Genomic DNA, 14,831 nt, shown 5'->3' on the forward strand with positions numbered 1-14,831 from the left:
TTATTAGAATTGCCTCCATAAATTATTCCATATCTGAACGTAGTCATAAATTCACTCAATGCATTATCAGCCAGCGCCGTGGGTGCGAAGATTTCCATGGTCTTTGTGTATTTGAAACTATGTATAGTCGTATAGTAAGCACACATTTCTGTGAACAGAAAATATATTATTATTATTATTATTATTATTATTATTTGTTAAACCCAAGGTAGGATGCTATAAAGGTTTAAAAGCCGATATATACATATAGTTAGCACCCAATCCCTCTCTCCACCCAAATTATGACCAAGGATGGCCAGGCAATAGCTGCTTATGACTAAGCAGATAGAACCATAGGCTCCCCCAAACCCCACATCCTTTATCATCATCATCTCCGCCTACTATTGACGGTTAGTCTACATTTTGCCAGTCATCTTTTTCATTTCGCCTCTGGGTTTAGAAATACTTATCTCACAAGGAGGAGGTTGCAGCGACCAAAGAAACTAACGAGTTTGAACGGGACTCGAGCCCCAGTCTGGCTTTCACCAGTCAGGGACGTTACCACATCTGCCACCACAAGCTTGGGCAAGATAGTCTCGAGTGACGGCTCTAGCTGTGGTAAGGGTTGAAGATACTCTTTAGCTATGATAAGTAGCTCTTCTAGGAGGTCACTCCAAAATCATACCTATGTTCTCTAATCCTGGGTAGTGTCATATTCTCTGTACCATGGCCTTCTAATGTCCTGGATTAAAGTTCTCTTACTTGAGTGTACACTTGGGCATGCTGTTCTATCCTTTTTTTTTTCTTCTTTTTTTTAGATGTGAAGGATCTAATTTAACGTTGTTACTGTCCTTGAAATATTCTATTTTGATCGCTTATTCTTAACTTGCAGATTATTTCCTTGTTACCTTTCCTCATTGGCCACTGGGCTATTCCCTGTTGGAGCCCTTGGGTTTTAGCCTAGCTTGTAATGATATTAACAACAACAGCAATAATAATAATAATGATAGTATAAATAATAATAATAATAATAATAATAATAATAATAAAGTTATGTCTGGTAACTTGATCACGCGATGACAACGACCTACCTAGCAAAGCACCTGGTCGCCGTTTAAAATGATTAACCATTTCCCCTGATAATGGCATTTTACGGGCTGACAACGCAAGAGCCCGTGTCTTACTTAAGGTAAGGCAATCTAAAACGAACGATCATTGGAATTACCTACGACGTAGATAGAGAAGTTGTTTAAAGGCGTTTTTTTTTTTATTTGAAATAATAATACCGTTAGGCTGATGTAAATTAAATCGCCGGCACAACCTTTCACATTCCAAGACCAAATGCAAGGCGAAGGGACATAGCCAAGTTTGCTTGGCGAGTGATCATGTTGAAATTATTCAAATTGAAATGTGCAAGTTTCTGGATATTCTAACTAAACATATTTCAATGCGCGCACGGTGTTTCTCTACCACGTTTAAACTAGGACAATCGTATTGACGATTTCCAAAGATAACATTCTCCTAATTAAGGAAAAAGTGTTTAAGATTAGTTATAATATTTATTATTCCGCAGATACGTTGCACGGTGAAAAAATATCTGAATATATACGTTAATTCTGACAACTGCTGAGAATGCAATATAGTTACAAATAGTTAGTAACAAATCCTAGACATCTAGTACGAGAGAGAGAGAGAGAGAGAGAGAGAGAGAGAGAGAGAGAGAGAGAGAGAGAGAGAGAGAGAGAGAGAGAGCAAACCCAATTGGAAATAGGAAATGCCTTAGTAACAAGCGGTTTCGTTCATTGTAATACACATTTCTTTAGGGAACAATAAAAAAAGTGACTTTTTCTTGTTAGAAAAAAAAACTATGAAGACCGCATTCATTTATGTACTCGTTTATACATTTAAAATCCTTATGTTATGGTTATGTACCCTGAAGAAGTTTGTATTAAAATGCACGAAATCAGTAGAACTTCAAAAGTTCAAAGTTGCAGCAAATGTTTTTATGTTGAACAGACTGACATAAGTCTTTTTATAGTTTTTTATATGACATATCTGCTTTGACGATGTTGCTGGTTTTAGAATGATTTATTGTTAATTTGTTCTCATCATTAATATAATAATAATAATAATAATAATAAAAGTGCTAGGCACTATTATTATTATTACTAGCTAAGCAACAACCCTAGCTGGAAAAGCATGCTGCTATAAGCACAAAGGCTCCAACAGGGAAAAATAGCCCAGTGAGAAAATGAAACGAGGAAATAAACTACGAGAAGCAATAACAATCAAAATAAAATATTTCAAGATCATTAACAACAGTAAATTAGTTCTATCATGTATAAACTATAAAAAAACTTCATAAAGATAAGAGGAAGAGTGACAATATAGAAGAGCGTCCCTGGGTGTACCCTCAAGCAAGAGAACTCTAATCCAAGACAGTACGAAGACCATGGTACACAGGCTATGGCACTACCCAAGACAAGAGAGCAATGTTTTGATTTTGGAGTGTCCTTCTTCTAGAAGAGCTGCTTACCATAGCTAAAGAATCTCTTCTATCCTTACCAAAAGGAAAGTAGCCACTGAACAATTACAGTGTAGTAGTTAACCCCTTGAGCAAAGAAGAATTGTTTGGTAATTTCAGTGTTGTCAGGTGTATGAAGACAGGAGAGTATGAAAAGAATGTGCCACAGTATTCAGTGTATGTGTAGGCTAAAGAAAAATGAGCCGCAACCAGAGAGAGGGATCCAATGTAGTACTGTCTGGCCAGTCAAAGGACCAAATAACTCTTTAGCTGTAGTATTTCATTATTTGCTACTGGCTTTTGCTGTATAATAAATCACGGGATGCTTGTGATAGTAAAACACGCACACACACTTTATATATATATATATATATATATATATATATATATATATATATATATATATATATATATGTGTGTGTGTGTGTGTGTGTATGTGTTGTATACATCATCAATTTTCCCAGCAGTATGAATGAGTGGCCAATACTAAGTTCCAGAGACAGGTCAACGACCTCATGTACTACACATCATATACAGTAGACTAGAAAGGGTAGCAAAATAGTCCTTTCAAAGAAATAATCACAGCTGTGAATCTTGCGTAACTTACGCACACATACGTATAATCACACACACATACCTACATACACACCCATATATAAAAGTGAGTATTTTCTTAGCGTTACTGATACATTTTCAACTAATAAATTGTATTACAAAGAGCTATTATTGATGAGCACCAAAGTGACTATAGAAATGTAATATCTGGTGTTTCTCAGGTTATGGGCCTATTACTTTTCATACTATACAGCCTACACATAAGTGGTTTGACCTAGATATAAGTTTGTTGTTTTGCGGGGGACGCTACTCTGCATAAATTACATCTGAATGTAGATCTGGGGTTACTGAATCCCTTAATAGATATATAGCTCAAATTAGTGCATAGCGCAAATTTCAACTCTGCTAAGGACAACGGCTCCTCAACATCCAAATCTTTGCATTAACTATGTCACTTCAACTATATACCACTAATTTACAATTCTAGCTTTATTTCTTGATTGCTGATCAACTTAGAGAAACGCATCTGGCGTGTTTTTTTAATTGCATGAAAATAGATATATTGACAAGATTTTCGGTGATAAATCTATTCTGAAGATATTTTGAATGATTTCGGTGCTTCTGTCTGGTTTTCAACTGCTAACTCTCACCTTAATTTGTTGGACAAAATATTGCGGTGTAAAACATTCATTATCCCTGATTTTGATATTGATCTCTGACACCATCTCTCAGTTAGTCACTTGTCCATATTGTATAACATTTCTTTTCATAAAACTGACAATCCCTTTTATTCAGAGCTTCTCAGACTGTACCATCCTGTACATAGTATTTGGTATGTAGTCGCACGTTCTCCATACGAGGCTCAATGCTAAACAGTATTCTAGAAATTGTATTTCTACTTTGGCCAGGTTGTGGAATGATATTCCTTATCTGGTGGTTGAATTGTTGGAATTTCAGAAGTTGAAACTTGTTGCAAATGTTTTTCTGTTGAGCAGGTTGACATGAGTCTCTTTTCATAACTCATATCATCGATGTATTGGGAAGTTTTTGCTGATCTGAATATTTTTCTAGTATTTTTTTTTCAATTTTCATTTCTCAAAAACTGTTTATTCGTTATTTTTTTCTATCTCCTTTCCGCATTAGGATTCCCTCCTTTTAGAAAGCCCTTAGGCTTGAACTATCCTTTTTTTCCAATTAGGTATTAGCTTGTATGGTAATTATATATGTGTGTATATATATAAAATATTATTACTAGGTAAACTACAATACTAGTTGGAATATCAAGCTACTATAAGCCCAAGGGCTCCAACAGAGGAAATAGCTCAGTGGGGAAAGGAAATAAGTAAATAAATAACCTGCGAGAGAATTAATGAATAATTACAATAAAATATCTCAAGAACAACAACAACATTAAAATAATCTTTCCTATATAAACTATAAAAACAAGAGGGTGAGGATGAGAAATGTATTACTAGCAAGGCTACAATCCGAATTGGAAAAGCAGAAAGGTACATCCCCAAGGGTTCCAACACGGAAAGGAATCATTGAATATATTAATATTACTAACAACGTTAAATAGATAAGACATAAACTTAATAACGAAAGGTTTGTCAACGTGTTCAAAAGAAGAGCATTTGGATCAAGATTGAACTGGAATTCCAATGATTCAATTACAAAATTTGGAAAATCATTCCACAAAATGGTCAAAGCTAGGATAAAACTTCTAGAATACTGTGATAGGGAAGGCAATGCTGATAGAAATAACTCCATACTTGGTACTACGTAGTGGATTGTGAAACCTATTAAGATATAAATACAAAGGTTGATCAGAATTATGAAAAATCTTATGCAACATTCACAAACAACTAACTGGAGAACGGTACCATTGATTGAGACCCAGATCAGAGATGAAGAATTAAGCCACAAGTTTTTGTTGCACAACGCTGGAAAATTATATAAAACATAGCAGAATTACAATTAAGAAACACACCTAGAATTTTGAATAGTTATACTTATTTAAAGAGACAGTGTGGTAACGTCACTGACTTGTGAACGCCAGATTGCGGTTAGAGTCCCTCTCAAACTCGTTAGTTCCTTTGGTCGTTGCAACCTCACCATCCTTGTGAGCTAAGGATAGGTCTATCTGCTAAGTCATCAGCAGCCTTTGGCTGGCCCTCCTTGGTCCTAGCTTGGTTGGAGAGGGGGCTTGGGCGCTCATCATATGGTCAGTCTCTAGTCTAGGGCATTGTCCTGCTTGCTAGGGCAATGTCACTGTCCCTTGCCTCTGTCATTCATGAGCGGCCTATATTCCTTTAAAAGTTCTGGATGTTGAGGAGCCCCTACTATCCTTGGCCTTCTTACAACAATCATACTTTGAGCTTTGTAAGGGTTCAACTTCATATCCCATAATTCACACGATGCACTAATTTTACGAGATGAAATAGGTTAAAAAAAGACTAACATTATTTACAAATGTAACAAGTTTGTCTTTAAGGCAAAACGCGTATACTGTATACGAAAATTAGTGGGCCCATAACACTACAGACACACACACACACACACATATATATATATATATATATATATATATATATATATATATATATATATATATATATATATATATATATATATATATATATATAAAGACAATTGATTTAGTGTTAGCCTTTGGTCAAATAGAATTACGATGATTCACTTTCATTTATTTTATCACTTCAACATTGTTTCGAGAATACTATGTCTTTATCATGCGATTGCTGATACAAGAGAATTCAGGAGAAAACATATTCATGGCTTAAATGGTGGTCTACCCTTAATTCTGCACTCTTTGGTGTTGACGCAACGGTTCCTCCTTTACTTAAACCAGATGGCTCAGTCACTCACTGTCCAAAAGAAAAGGCAACCCTTTTGGCTGATGTTTTTGACAGTAAACAGAGTAATGAAAAACTTGAACTTCCTCATTCATGTTTTCCTGAGGCTAAACTAACTAGTTTAGCTTTTCGATCCCGTGAAATTAAAGTTCTGTTGATGGACCTTGATGCTTATGGAGGTGTAGACCCAAATGGTATTTTTCCTTTGTTTTTTATAAAGACAGCAGATTGCTTAGCTCCAAAGTTATCTGTTATTTTGCGCAAGTTAGCAAGAAGAGGAGCTTTTAGCACTTGTTGGAGAATTGGTAATGTTACTCCTCTATGTAAATGTGTTTGTGGTAGCTCAAGTCCCACTGATTACCGCCCAATTTCCATAACCCATATTATCTAAAGTTTTTGAAAGTCTTCTAGCAAAACGTCTTGATAGGTTTGCTGAAGGTAATCATCTATTCCCTAGTTTGAAATTTGGTTTTCGTAAAGGCCCTGGAGCATGTGATGCCCTTCTTACACTCTCCAATGCTGTACAGAAATCCCTTGATTGTGGTCAGTAAGTTCGTATGATTGACCTTGATTTTAGTGCTGCCTTTGACCGTGGTAATCATGAGGCCCATGTTTTCAAACTCCAACAGTTGGGAGTGGGTGGGTCGTTTCTTAGCATTTTTATTGATTTTTTAAGTAATAGATCTCAAAGATTTGTTGTTGATGGGCACCATAGTGAGTATAGGAATGTGATATCCGGTGTTCCACAGGGTAGTGTTCTTGGCCCATTACTTTTCATACTATATACACATGACATGTGGTTTGGCCTAGAAAACAAGCTTGTTGCATATGCAGATGATGCTACTCTCTTTGGATCAATTCCATCCCCTGAATGTAGATCTAGGGTTGGTGAATCCCTTAATAGAGATTCAGCTAAAATTAGTGCATGGTGCAAATTATGGGGTATGAGGTTGAATCCTAACAAAACTCAAAGTATGATTGTAAGTAGGTCAAGGACGGTGGCTCCTCAACATCCGGATCTCGGTATTGATAATGTTTCTTTAAATTTGTATGACTTTTAAAATTTTAGGTGTGATTCTCGACAGAAAATTTACTGTTGAGAAACACAGGTTTGTGTCTTCTTCAATTGCACAAAAAATTGGCTTATTGAGAAAGTCTTTTAAAATTTTTGGTGATCAATCTATTCTGAAGAAGTGTTTTAATGCTTTCATTCTACCTTATTTCGAGTATTGTTCTCCTGTCTGGTGTTCAGCTGCTGATTCTCATCTTAATTTGTTGGACAGAAACTTACAGTCTATTAAATTTCTTATTCCTGATCTAGATATTAATCTTTGGCACCGTCGTTCAATCAGTTCATTATGCATGTTGCATAAGATTTTTCATAACTCTGACCATCCTTTACATTCAGATCTCCCTGGACAATACTATCCTGTTCGAAATACTAGGCAGGCAGTTAATTCTAATAGCCAGACCTTCTCCATCATGAGGCACAATACTACACAGTATTCTAGAAGTTTTTTTCCAGCTGTTACCAAGTTGTGGAATGATCTTCCTATTCGGGTAGTTGAATCAGTAGAACTTCAAAAGTTCAAAGTTGGAGCAAATGTTTTTATGTTGACCAGGCTGACATGAGTCTTTTTATAGTTTATATATGACATATCTGTTTTTGACGTTGTTAATAGTTTATATAGGACATATCTATTTTGACGTTGTTACTGTTTTTAGAATGATTTATTGTTAGTTTGTTCCCATCATTTATTTATTTCCTTATTTCCTTCCCTCACTGGGCTATTTTTTTCCTATTGGAGCCCTTGGGCTTATAGCATCTTACTTTTCCAACTAGGGTTGTAGCTTGGCTAATAATAATAATAATAATAATAATAATAATAATAATAATAATACGTTGATTGTCGTATTAATGAAAAATACTGGATGTTTTATATATATATATATATATATATATATATATATATATATATATATATTATATATATATATATATTATATATATATATATATTATATATATATATATTATATATATATATATATATATGTGTGTGTGTGTGTGTGTGTGTGTTGTGTATGTGTATGTGTGTGTTTGCATTTGTTTTAAAAGTAGTAATGTAAGTACATATACCTTACTCATTATTTATCTCAGCACGAGATGCAATTTCGACATATGTAGCTGTTCACAGACATCTCATAAATAAACTCCTGCCTCCATAAATATTTAAATTAGTCTTGCATAAGCATGACTACAAGAGTAAGTACAGTTAGCGTACACCGAGGCTCGTGTTTGCCTATCCAGCAGAGTGGTTGCCTGACATTGACCTTTCATTCTAAAATCCATACGGAGGTGGGTGGAGGAGGAGCCTCTTGCTACTAGAGCTCACTGCATTCTTGCTTGGTGCAAGGCGTGGTGGCTTCTTTGACTTTCAGGGAGTCTGTAGGTCAAAAGAAAAGAAGAAAGAAAATAAAGATTGCGTCTAAGTTGCAACTGTCGGTTATTTGTTATCCCCAAAGAAGGGATTTGTTTACTCGTTCCACAGTTCAAACTCTCGGTCACTCCATACTTGAGTAGGTGCGAAGTGTTATTACATCCATGGATATCATAGGTAGGACATCATTAGTATATCAGCTATGACTTAACCTATCGGTACTTTTTTCCTTCTGTATATTGTACTTCCATTATCTTCATTGTCTTTATCATATATCGAGTCACTTGATTTGTCAGGTTCTTCTAACTGGAGTTTTTTGGGTTAGCCCACTGAAGCCTCCTGCACGTAAATATATGTTCCGCCTTTTTCTTCTCTGTCCCACATTGGCTCGCAGCTTGAAGCATCTCCATTTGTTCTTTCAAAATCACACCTCAATTTTAACAAGCTAAGCTTAGTTTACATAGGTTAAATACCTTCCCTTGCGCTAAATTCCTCGTTGAGATACTACCGCTAGTGTTATAGGGTCTTTTGACCGGCCAGACAGTACTGGATCCTTCTCTCTGGTTACGGTTCACTTTCCCATTGACTACCCATACACCAAATTGTCTGGCATATTTTTAACAAATTCTCCTCTGTCCTCATATACTTGACAACACTAAGATTACCAAACAATTCTTCTTCACCCAAGGGGTTAACTACTACACTGTAATTGTTCAGTGGCTACTTTCATCTTGGTAAGGGTAGAATAGACTCTATAGCATGGTAAGCAGCTCTTCTAGGAGAAGGACACTCCAAAATCAAACCATTGTTCTTTAGTCTTGGGTAGTGCCATAGCCTCTGTACCATGGTCTTCCACTGTCTTGGGTTAGAGTTCCCTTGCTTGAGGGTATACTCTGGCACAATATTATATCTAATTTCTCTTCCTCTTGTGTTTTTTAAAGTTTTTATAGTTTATATAGGAAATATTTTATTTCAATACTGTTACTGTTCTTAAAATATTTTATTTTTCCTAGTTTCCTTTCCTCACTGGGTTATTTTCCATGTTGGGGCCCCTGGCTTATAGCATCCTGCTTTTCTAACTAAGGTTGTAGCTTATCAATAATGATAATAATAATAATGATAATAATAATAATAATAATAATTATACAGTATATCCCATTCGGCCATTTTCTTCAGAGAATCCCAATTTTACCTCCCATTTTATAGATACATCATTTTCAAATTTCCTTGCCTACTTTGTTCTTTATTTCCTTTATTAGTTTTCTCTTGAATACGTTTTCACTTCTTTGTTTTATTTTACACCTTTTACAGAATTATATCACACTTTCACCCAGCATTCTTTACAGCAAAGCTGTATTAGTCAGGGTCATCCATACTAGGTTGCTTTGCTGTGAAGTCTCCTCTATCACCAATCCGCAGTGGCCAAAGTGCAGATGAAAACTGGCCAAACCCCAGACATAAATAGGGATATGTCTGAGGCCTTTGTCCTGCAGTTGACTATAAATGGTTGCATCTGTTGTTATTGTTCATATGTGTGTACAAAAAACCATAGGGAAGATAAAAATATTGGGTGAATCCTGACTAGTTTCGTCTTTGAACTCTTCATGCGAACTGATTTATAGAATTTTTTTAAATATATATGGGACAGTGAGAGTAGAACATACCGTGCTAGGCGGTATATCTTAGCAATCCATATTTGCCAATGGTTATACTCGTATAAGCAGGTGAGCAACCTGGTGGAGTAATGAGAGCTTTTGGAGGTGGAAGAAATGACCCCTTAAATCTCGATGAAATCACTGGCAGCTGAGTGACTGATTGGGTTTAAGGCGATAGAGGAACTATCTCTTTGGCCTTTACACCTGATGCCTGGACGTTGATCTTACTAGAATTAGTATGGACCGGCATGGGTCACTTGCCTTAGTTAGATAGGCACTGCGCATCACAAGGAACTGGCTATCCTTTGATGTACAGTTAGAATCAAAAGAACGCAGACACTCGGGGGAAATTTTTCGTCAGATGTGTCTAGTGTTCCCATGACAGAACAGGCAAGGTGTTGCTCTTCTTACTACAACTATGAAATGGGCGGAGCCCTCTCCAACCTTAGCGAATCAAAGTGAAAGCATTAAAATTTTACAAATCGAGTTAACATATTTCATTCTGTTTTATCATTTGACGTTTCGAATATCCACTGCAAATACTGAATATACACACACATACTGTATATATATATATATATATATATATATATATATATATATATATATATATATATATATATATATATCATGAATCTGCAAAATCATATAGAAATTATTGGAGTATCGCAGCTAAACAATTCCTTTCGTTAACAGTTACATTAGATTGTTTCGACATTAGTCTTGTTTAAGTCACCGATGAAAGAAAAAGAGCTTTCAGATATGGTACGATGTAAAATAATAATAAAAAAAACACCATACATGAGTTATACAGGCCTAAATGACATTCAGAGAGAGAGAGAGAGAGAGAGATTCGGCCTGAATACATCGTTTTTAATATATTTGTAGTACGTTGGTCAAAATTTGCCCGAAACTTTTTGAGTTAGGCTGGTGACAAACAAATAGACAGAGGTGAAAAGGAGGTAATAATAATAATAATAATAATAATAATAATAATAATAATAATTGGACCAAAACGTAAATTTTGAGAGAGTTCTGTCGAGGTGAGTACTGGCCGGCGCACTGAGCCTTTTTATGATTTGGAATTGCAAGATATTTCTTTTGATTTATTAAACATAATTAGTTCTTCTTACCTTCTAAATTCCTGGAATTTATCCATTTATAAAAGCCTACCGAAATCTTGTAACCTTTCCAGAAACCACATTATTACCTCCATGCTTGCTTGTTTGTCTTTCAACAAATTCCAACTGTTAGTGAGATAAAGATTCACTTCACGAACACCATGTCTCTAGAGAATGGAACTTGTAATGTTTCTCAAGGTTATATTTATTTTGAAATTGAATTCTATGTAAGTGTGAGATATAAACTCGACGCTATCTTTTATCATTTATTATGATGAGAGAGAGAGAGAGAGAGAGAGAGAGAGAGAGAGAGAGAGAGAGAGAGAGAGAGAGAGAGAGAGAGAGAGAGAGAGAGAGTCTGAGGGTGAGAGAGGGAGAGAATAGTGAGAGTCAAAGAAGATTGGGGGCCAAGATATTCATTAAATACCAGTTATGTTACAGATGAGCTCTTTATGATTAGTTGGCAGCTTGACTCCGCGTTACCCATTTCAGTCTTAAAATTACAAACTTCATTTCTAACTAAGCTGATATTATCTAGTTACCGATAATCTGTTGCATTACGTCTTTTTAGTGCGATTTGTGAAACGACAGGAAAAAAGATAAAGTCACGCTATTTTTAAGGAACAAGACACCAAGGATTTCAGTAGATAAAACAGAATTATACTTGAATTAGAACAAATTTTGGGCCAGAGTTCGTAAACAAATGCACAAAAGCTATGTAGAATATGTTACCAATGGGGCAAGCGGTGGGTGCGCTTTAAAAAACTTAATTTCAAGGATGAAAGCAATGTTTTTCTCCCTATTTAGCTTAGCATTTTCAGTTTATATTCTATCGTTTCTTTTTTTACGGTACATGTGTTTATTTTTCTAGTTTTATTACCCCGGCTTTTGGACAGCTTACTGAAAGATGTAAATGAGGATGTAGCAGCTGGGCAATTTATACAGAGAGCTAGAGACAGAACCAAGTGGAGGCAATTCACAGCCCATGTCGAGTACATGACACCTAGATAGATTACCCTGGTTATTTCTGATCGCCTTTCTATCAATAGTGACTCTAAAAATATCGGTTTCTCTGGAATTTACCTTTCTTTGGTTTGATATTGGGGGATATTAGCCTACTGATTTCTCTGATATACAGTGTATGTCCAGAGGGAGACCAGAAGCAACGTGAAGTTATTTCATGTTGGCTATAGGATGAAACCGATATTTTAAAAAATTGAGAAACAGGCAGTCTCCCATGTAATATCGTTAAAAGAATTACATTTTGAGAATTTTTTTTTCTTTTTTTTTGAGACCTGTTATTTATAAGGAAGTTATTTTAAGCACTTCAGGTTGGTAGTACTTTGAAAATTGTTCACATGTTTGTACTTCAGAATCTGACTTTTATCCTAAACTGATGTAGAAAAACCTGTCGCTTATTAAACTCCATGCTCATAATCTGATATAAGTATCTGACTCCATTGTTCAATTGACTCTGGTGCATGGTCTTTAGAATATTTAGTAATCCTTTTAGGCCGGGTGCCAGGACCACCCCAGGATATTTTCTGCTAACGTTTTAACTCACATTTCTTGATAACCCATGTCTTGGGCTATGTCAAGAACATAGCGACCACTCTCAACTCGGGGCCGTTCTCACATAGGGGACCAAAACCCCCTTTCACGCTATGCTCAACTCTGTCTCACGTAAATCTAGTTTAAGCCTTTATATGGGTGGTCAAACATATTCAGACTTTCAAAAAATTTTGCAGGGACTATTGCAATATATCAAGAAACATATATAAAAAGCAAACATTTCAATAGTATAATATGTATTTCTAAAGTAATACAAAATGTACACACAAACCGAAAAAATCTTGATTTTAACATATTTCTCTTTGCAAACGAAGTCCTCTCAGGAAAAAATAACTAAACTGTTATTGCATATTGCATTATAAATACGTCCTTGTTACATACGCTTATTTAGCCAAAGTTTACGTTATATCGAAATAGATACCAAAACTTTTCCATCCGTTTCAAACTGATAAATCCAAATAAGCAAGTGATGATTTTTTTTCTCCTGACAAATTCCAAGCTTATTGTAAAAGATAACGTGCCTTTAATTTTTTTTTTTTTATAGAAAATTTAGAGGTATTTGTTCGAATGTAGTTCGAAGTTAAGATTAATTATTTTTCTTACTTATTTGTTCATTTGTTTATTTACTTGTTTATCTATAAAGTTGCCGACGAGAGGGTTTTTTAATTGGTCGCCGCACATTGTTAAGCATAAAAACAAATGCTTGAATGTAAGTGAGCAAGTCGCCAAAAAAAGATGTTGAATAGTTATATTTGGTAAATATTGTATATTTTGTAAAGGTGACAAGGTAAAGGACTCTGGTTATATATAGAGCTTGCAGAAGTTCCTCTCAGATGCGTATAAAAACATTGAAGAAAAGTAAATTTAACTAAATGACGAAGATTTACTATGCAAAATAAAAGGACTAGATCTTTTCGAAAGGGAGACCTAATTCCACGAGTGCCGACCCAAGCAGTTTTAGTGAGACGAATACCTTAACAGTGTTACACAATCACAGAAACTGAGGAAACATCAGACAAGAAAAGATTTATAGAGAAAGTATTTTCGCATCTACGATTTTATAAAAAAAAGAAAAAAAGAAGTTATTCACAAAGATCGGGTTCTGAAACTTTGTCATTTAGAAATATTCATAATGAGAATCTATGCAACACTAGCAATAATGAACAAGCTTTTGAAATAACTAGTCAATCTAAGGTCGAAGATTGAACACTGTTCTGACCTGAAAGACAGCATCGACTTCTGATCATCCCCATATAAAGACACACTGATATTTTGTAAATCTTTGGAATCACTGAAAACAACTGTTCTTTCTGCTTATGATTTGTGAGATGATGACTGGATCAAAGAAGCTAGTCTTAAGCTTTACACTAGACTACTTAATACCTTCAAAGAAACCAAGACACTTCTATGGCCCACCAAATCTAGTGACGTTTTTTATCCACTATAGGAAATTCCTTCTTATGTTCTGCAATCTGTATTTACACTAATGTGTGGTAAGAGGGACCCATCAGATCGGAAATGAATATTAGTACTATCAGTTAGTCAAGATATGTGTAAAGCAGCAACAGGTGGACAGTGGAAGATGAAAACACATATCCTGCTATGTATGACACTCCGCCATCTCTTCAAATCTAAACAATTAACTATTTTCCTAAACAAACCAGGTAATTATGAGTCCTATGCTTTTTCATTTGAATTGGAAACTGTCCTGAAATATACATGGTTGAAAGTGTTTCAGTAATCAGTAATGGTGACATGGTTAAGGATCAACCTGAAGGAACAGTGTTTCATGGCGACCGAGACAACTTTGATCAGCTGGTGTCTGATGTATATGGAAGTGGATCAGTTCAAAGCACAGTTGGAATCTACTTGGAAGAATTTGGATTCTGTAAAGTTGATGGGCTGAAATTAGTCCCTCGTATGACTGAACCCATTCCTGAGAAGATTCAAAAGTCCAGCTTATGAGTTTCCACCATACTACCGGAGAAAACGACCTGAAGAACCAACCCTCATAGAACCCTCAAACTGTGCTGAAATTTACAGCATCAAGATTCTGATTTTTTTTTTCTAAATTATTGCTTGCCATATGCCCTTTGAGGGTCAATTTATCCC

At 35.4% G+C, this 14,831-nt stretch overlaps 1 protein-coding gene across 2 annotated transcripts in view; it reads left to right on the top strand.

The window, feature by feature from the left end:
• Window positions 1-14,831, top strand: part of Eno (enolase) — a 97,175-nt gene that overhangs the window by 33,597 nt on the left and 48,747 nt on the right. The gene's annotated exons all lie outside the window — the stretch shown is intronic.

This window comes from Palaemon carinicauda, chromosome 22, assembly GCF_036898095.1.
Source record: "Palaemon carinicauda isolate YSFRI2023 chromosome 22, ASM3689809v2, whole genome shotgun sequence".
Classification (NCBI taxonomy): domain Eukaryota; kingdom Metazoa; phylum Arthropoda; class Malacostraca; order Decapoda; family Palaemonidae; genus Palaemon; species Palaemon carinicauda.